Consider the following 7686-nt stretch of genomic DNA (forward strand, 5'->3'; position numbering starts at 1 on the left):
AGTTTTGACCGGGCTGAGTTATTTTGAGGGGGGAATGGGAAAGCTGCGGCCTTTACAGTCAAGTCAAAGAATCAATTAATCAAAGATACCAACCAAAATATCCCAAATTCCACGCTGACATTTCCTACACGCGGTCCAAACTCCAAAGAGAGAACAACCATGTCCATATATAATAAGTGTTGGAGCCTAGCTTGTGTATTTATTTATTTATTTATTGTTTTATTCTTTTGTGTACACAATTATCAAATACCAAAATGGGTTTTTTTTTCATTACGGCCAGTAACGACTTAGTTCTAAAGCTTTGCAACCTCTTTCCCCTTGTCATCTCTTTTCTTCTCTTAATCTCCGATGGAGGTCAAGCTGCTTCTGCAACCAAAATTACAAATATCGGTGGAATCATTGATGTCACGTCCCGAATCGGGAAAGAACAGAAAATAGCCATTGAAATTGCCGCCGAAAACTTCAACCGCTATTCAAAGTCTAACAACCTGTCCCTCCATTTCCAGGACTCCGGCGGATTAGACCCCCTTCAAGTTGCTTCAGCTGGTCAGTAAATTTTACGATGATATATATCATATATCTATTGCATTTATAGAATTAATCTCCTACTTTTACTGCAGCTGAAGAGCTCATTAAGGAGAAGAAAGTGGATGTAATTATTGGCATGAACAAATGGGAGGAAGCCGCGTTCGTAGCAGCTGTTGGAAACAAGGAAAAGGTTCCGATTATTTCATTTGCGGCTCCTGCCATAACCCCCCCGCTGATGGAACGCCGTTGGCCTTTCTTGATACAAATGGCTAACGACGGTTCTGCCCAAATCAAATGCATTGCAGATATTGTTAAGGCGTACAAATGGAAAAGGGTTGTGGTGATATATGAAGATGACGTGTATGACAGTGACTGGGGGATGTCAGCTCTTCTTCTATCCAAGGCTCTTCAGGATGTTGATTCAGAGATCGAGTATCGTTTAGTTCTTCCACCATCTTCTCCAGAAGAGTTTGTTCTGGGCGAGCTGCTGAAGCTACGGAAAGCAACCAAATCTCGGGTATTCATCGTTCTTCAGTCATCGTTGTCGACGGTGACTCATTTGTTCGGAGAAGCTGATAAAGTTGGACTTATAGAGAGAGACTCGGCTTGGATTATGACCGACAGTGTAACAAGTTTGCTGGACTCGGTTGACGACTCTGTTTTTTCCTCTATGCAAGGTGCTTTAGGGATCAAGACCTACTATTCTAATGCTACTGATTCTTATAAAGATTTCTATGCCCAGTTCTCAAAAAAAATCCAACTCCAGTATCCAAAGCCGGGAATTCATGCTCTACGAGCATATGATAGCATTAGGGCCATTTCACAGGCCATAGAGACAAGGACGAGTAACAGCAGTAGCGCAGAGATGCTGTTAAGGAATATAGTATCAAGCAGTTTCTCTGGTTTAAGTGGCGAAATACGTTTCGAAGCAGGAAAGCCGTTGCAAACTCCCCCATTGAGGATTGTAAATGTGGTAGACCAGACAGATAAGAGGTATGAAGAATTTGGCCCGGGAAGTTACGCAGAAGGTAGAGAGAAAACTGCACAACTTTTGGATGGCGCCTCAATAATTTGGCCCGGGAACTTAAGAAGAGGGTCACCAAAAGGGTGGGTAATGCCTACTGGCGAGAATCCATTGAAAATTGTTGTTCCCAGTAGAACTTCATTCCAGAAGTTTGTGAAGGTAAATGACAGCAACAAAGATGATATCAAATATGGTGGTTGGTGCATTGAAGTTTTCAAGACGGTGCTATCTAATTTGAGTTATATTTTGCCGTATGAATTTATGCCGCCCTTCCACGGCACCTACGACGAATTGGTTTACAGCGTCTCTAACAAGGTATAGACTTTGAAACTCTTTTTATTATCTTTTTATGCTTCATCCTTTATACGTTCCACCCAGCAACATGTGCCTTCTAGATATGACATATATTTTGGACAAATGAAATCAAATTTGATAGAGCTAGCGCCAATGGCGCCAACAATCAATTTGATAGAGCTGCTGGTTTATCTCTGTCTTGAATTTGAAATGTTGTTTTCATCTGCTGCATTATCTGCTCTTGCACTTGGAACTTGCAGGACGAGCAGCAAATATATGACCAAAACTAAAACCATTTGTATATAACCTGGAATTTTCTCATTTGATGATTGCTATGTTTTTTCAATTTTCCGAATACAATTTCTTGTTTCTGATAAAGACTAGCTACCCTTGTCATGTGGATCAAAAACAATGGAAGACATATGATGCTGTCGTTGGTGACGTGACCATATTAGCTGACAGATTGGAATACGTGGACTTTACTCAGCCATACACCGAGTCAGGGTTGTCCATGATAGTTCCTGCAAAACCTGAAGGGACAGCATGGATGTTTTTGAAGCCTTTCACGTGGGAAATGTGGGTGGTGACTGGTGCCATTATGCTTTACACAATGCTTATAATTTGGTTCTTGGAGCATCGATTCAATCAAGAATTTGGTGGCCCATGGAAGAATCAGATTGGCACCACATTTTGGTTCATATTCTCCTCTCTGTTCTTCGCTCACAGTAAGTACCAAATTTCTAGAATTATGACAAGAAATATTCTATGATGCTCACCACAAAAACATATGACTTGCATTCAATAATGTTATCTAAACAACTCAATATTGTTATTAATTAGTGTGGATGTCATTCAACTAAATTAGTAAAGTTTCTTGTTATTGGACAAAAGGGCATAGTACCTTAACAACACAAACTTGTTACTGCTCTATATAAGACAGTACTTCAGAGAAATTAGTCGGAGTTTAAGGGTTAATTAGGATGCTAGAATACTACAAAAATTACAAGGTTGCAGCCCTGAGTTTGTATGCATAGACACCGAGTTCAAATCGTATCTGACTTGAAAATTTACTTGTTTGTGAATCAAACACTGCATTATTTGAAGCAAGAATTTGCTGACCACATTGACCCCTGCAGGATTATGCTAAATCTAATATGATAAGGCTTTATAATCAACAGGAGCCCCAGATATGGACTTTACTAACGTAATGCTTCATCATATTTATTCATTTCTTTATTTAGTCTAAGATTTCTTATTTACCACTCGTAGCCTCTCGATCTATAAATATAGACCATTATAATACAGTTCGTCATAGTTCAATATATTCAAGATGTAGCCTTAATGCTTCATCTGTCTCTTTCTCTCTCATATTATATGATGTCCCATTATATATTTATATGATGACCAATTTGAAATATCTAATTAATGCTTGTGATCGAATCAAATCGTCGCCTTTTTTTGCTAAGTAATTAGAACTGCCGGTCATGAACTCCATGTTTTATCTTTGCAGAAGAGAAAATTAATAGCAACTTAACTCGAGTGGTGGTGGCAGTATGGCTTTTTGTTGTGTTGATCTTAACCTCGAGCTACACTGCTAGTCTGTCTTCTTTGCTCACCGTGCAACGACCACAAACAGATAATATAGATATCGAGTGGCTAAAGAGCAGCAACTCAAAAGTTGGTTGTGATAATGATTCATTTGTCAGGAATTACCTGGAGGATGTGATTGGATTCAATTCAGAGAACATCATCACAGTTTCCAACGAATCTGAGTACACAGGTCTATTTGAGAAGAAGAACATAACTGCTGCCTTTCTTGAACTTCCATACAAGAAAGTTTTTATCAACAAGCATTGCAAGGGATACATTACCACCACCACACCTACTACCTATAAATTTGGAGGATTTGGATTTGTGAGTAGTTACTACAACTTTGCTGTTTCAATTTTCAAGTTGATCGATTGATCATCCCAAATTTCCATAGTAAATATTGCCAAAAAAGATTTAAAATACACCACTTGAAGATGGTAAGCTAGCTCCCCAATAGCCACTTAAAAGAATCTTTTTCTCTAATAGGTATCGATTCTTATCTTTCATGCAGGCATTCCAGAAAGGCTCTCCAATAGCTAGGGATTTTTCAGAATCAATTTTAAGGCTATTAGAAGACGGTAAGCTCACACCACTTGAAGATGAATGGTTGACTCCTTCAAATGAGTGTTCAGTCAATGTAACATCCAATAGGACAGAACATTTGAGCCTCCAGAGCTTCTGGGGTCTCTATCTTATATATGGTGTAATTTCTACATTTTGTTTTCTACTATCATTAATCCGGCCACTAACTAATTAAAGAGGTATCAGAGGCATACGAAGGCAATGCAACTTCAAGCAATAGGGTTGCAAGATATGTACTTAATTTTACAATGGAGAGATCAATATTCCAGGGAGATCTTCTTTTTTGCTCCGGACAATATTCATGCCTCCGCACCTACTGAAATTGAAATATATGCCATAGAACTCAATATGTATATATTGAATGCACCAAGTACGAAAGCTAGGTATTAGATGAAAAATGTACGAGCTTCTTGTCGTATTTGTTATAAATACATTTCAATTTTATTTTATTTTTTCTTTTTTGATGAATAAGCATTTGTGCAAACTTCTTATACCGTTCGATCTAAATTAATGAGCTCCTTTCGTTTAGCTTGTGTCGAACTTCTTGTACGTACCGTTGGATCTAAATGTTTTGAATGTCCTCAATATCCAGTACTCAACCAAAGAACTAGGGTTGAGCAAAACAAATAATTAGTACATAGAAAAGAGCTCTTACAAGAGGATCGAGCTAGGGCATCGGCGTGGAATTTTGTATCTTTGAATTGGTCAGCTGAGAAGAAGCTAGTCGACTGAAATACGTACCTTAGACTAAGTCACCAACGAAAAGGTTATAATTAAGTACTGAAATAGGATTTGACAACATAACTTTCATCACTTGCGGAGTTACCGTGAAGTCTCTAACGCTTTGTTTGTTTCAACATTAACTGTTTTTCATTGTAAATTATTTTTAATGAAAATAAAAAATAATAATAATTTTTTTAAAATATTTTTTTAACATTTGATTATTACGAAAAAATCACTAACAACGAAAAATCATCGGTAACGAAATCTTGTCACTGGTCAACAGAATTCCAGCTACTTTTGTTAGATTCCGAACATAAAGGCTGGAATCTAGCGATAATGACCAGATTCCGGCCAATTTCTACAGAATATGGTTGCTGAAATTTGGCAACAGTGACTAGACGTAGTCGGATTCCAGCAAACCAGTGCCAGATTCCAGCACCTGTACGTCGGATGCCAAAATTCGAGGACCTTCGTCGATAGATTCGAACCACCAACAAACTTCAATGTCCTATAGTGGCAGATTTCCACAAACGACCTACAACAACGAAGAGTTTAAATCCAAAAAACTATTTACGGTTTTTAAAACTGATTTTTGTTGACCGTTATTTTCAGTTACACTAAACATTAATATATATATATATATATATATATATATATATATATATATATATATATATATATATATATATATATATATATATATATATTTTATGCCCTAACAAACGGGAAGGAGCATAAGTCAGAATTTTTTGGGAAATGGAAATTATTGTTTGAATGAGAGGAAACTTAATACTCGGCTGAGATTTTTCAATGTCATGCAACAGAATGTTTTGGATTTTTCAATGTCAAACGTCTCGAATCTTTGAAAATCAAAACTTACGATCCGAATAGAAAATGAGTGGTTTGCACGGAACTGCGGGCACAGAAGCAGTAGATGGTAAGATTGAAAACGAAAAGAGGGGAAAGCAAAATAGAAAATGATATTAGATAAATGTTACATACCTAGCTAATGTCACAACAGTACTATATCTTTTCTTTATTTTTATTTTTATTTTTTTTTTATGAAATAACATCCGATTGTCAGCTTCTCCTAAATTATCAATTACGTAAATATTCTACTCAAACTATCAAAAATTGTTAATCTACTAAATACCAAAAAAAAAATTTAATGCCCTAAAGACACTATATCTTGTGGTCTACTCTTTATAGAATGAGATGGTAGGTGATTACACCTAGCATCTCCCAAGATGGTGGCTGGAAATCCCTAGGATTGGTGGTGGCTGGCGAATGTAATTGGAGTTAATAGCAGCAACGATGATTGAAGATGCCCTTTAACAACCATAGGCCAAAAAGGGCCAAAATGAGAGCCAACAAGAGCTAAAATGAGGCCAATTATGGGATTTAAATGGTCATGAGTCATCAAACAATACAACAAAAGCCAAAAGATGAGTCTAGGTCAACAACAGGACCAACAATATACCAAATAAATGGGCCAACAAATTAAAGAGCCAAAATATGGGTAACTTTAATTGCCTCTCCTTTTTATTAACCGATTTATTTTTCTCGGGTTTCTCTTTTTTAAAAAAAATTAAATAAAAATTAAAAATAAAATAAAATAAAGATCATTATTACATAGCACTATACATCATAGAAAACCCTAGGAGAGCTCACACCCATTGAGCGACAATAGACATACAAACCCAATATGACAGACAAACCCGATATGACATCCCACAAAAATACTTCCCATGAAAAACAAGCTGAATGTTGTCAACGTGCATGCCACTACAATAGCAAATCCTGTAGATCCTCACTAGCGTAATTCGAGGGAGCTCAACGTCATGAACTCAATCGGGCTACAGCAACATATCCTCACCAAAGAAATTAAGGGATCTCAACATAAATAAAATCACTCACTCATTCAATGGCCACATACCTTAAGAGGATGAGGACTTGCACAGCACGACCTGAATGCGGTAGCAGTCTAGGCAACATCAATCTGTCTGGTAAGGAAGAAAATGACAATCTCATTTGAGCAGGATTTGATCTCCATAAGCGCATTGAAGCAAGGAACAATGTGTTAAACATAATGATGCAGCTGACACGGCAACAACATTTGTTGAAGATAGCTAGTTGCAAGACAGCATCTTGGAGAAATTGCAGCGGCCACAAATTTGTTAGACTAAATGCTTCAGCTGGTGATGACTCTACACCAGCTGACCAATCTGCCCCTGCCATAGCGTGCGGCTCACACTCAAATGGAGACAAATCCCCACAAATCAAGCTACTACCATACAGAGGCTAATATGTGCTGCCAACCGAAAATAATGACAGATGGCAAATCAAGCTATTGCCATACAGAAAAGCTAATATGTGCTGCCAGCCAAATAGAATGACAGATGTCAAATATCAATGTATAAAGGGAAAGAAGCTGCACACCAATCTCCATAAACCAGTCAAGCAATCACAAAGGCAAAGGAAAGGGAAATCACAATCACGATGATAAAGGAATGAAGGAATCAGTCTACAAGCCTTGTTTGGAAATATATTGACAATCACTTGTAATCAGGAAATCAGCACTTTAGTTTCTATGTCAGCATACTCTGCGTGTGTGTATATAAGGCCATTTGCTTCACCTGTAATATTATTGGATACAAAATATATTTCTCCATCTTTCTTTTCATGGTATCAGAGCTGTTACAGCCAACGCTTAACTCTCGATCCTTCATGGCTTCCTCTAGCAACACCCAATCCAACAATGTTTTCTCCCTTGCTAGTCCTGCTCCAACAGTTCAAGTCAAATTTGACAACCACAACTATCCAAGCTGGTTGTCTCAATTCATGCCGATTCTTCGTACTCATGAGTTCACGGGCATAGTTGACGGTTCAGAGCCTTGCCCTCCACAATATGTTCCTGATGATAAAGGTAAGGAAATACTCAATCC

General features: G+C 37.6%; 1 pseudogene; it reads left to right on the top strand.

The window, feature by feature from the left end:
* Positions 1-224: 224 nt before the first annotated feature.
* On the top strand, positions 225-4467 carry LOC133869876 (glutamate receptor 2.7-like; annotated as a pseudogene).
* Positions 4468-7686: the final 3219 nt, after the last annotated feature.

Source organism: Alnus glutinosa, chromosome 5 (genome assembly GCF_958979055.1).
Source record: "Alnus glutinosa chromosome 5, dhAlnGlut1.1, whole genome shotgun sequence".
Classification (NCBI taxonomy): Eukaryota; Viridiplantae; Streptophyta; class Magnoliopsida; order Fagales; family Betulaceae; genus Alnus; species Alnus glutinosa.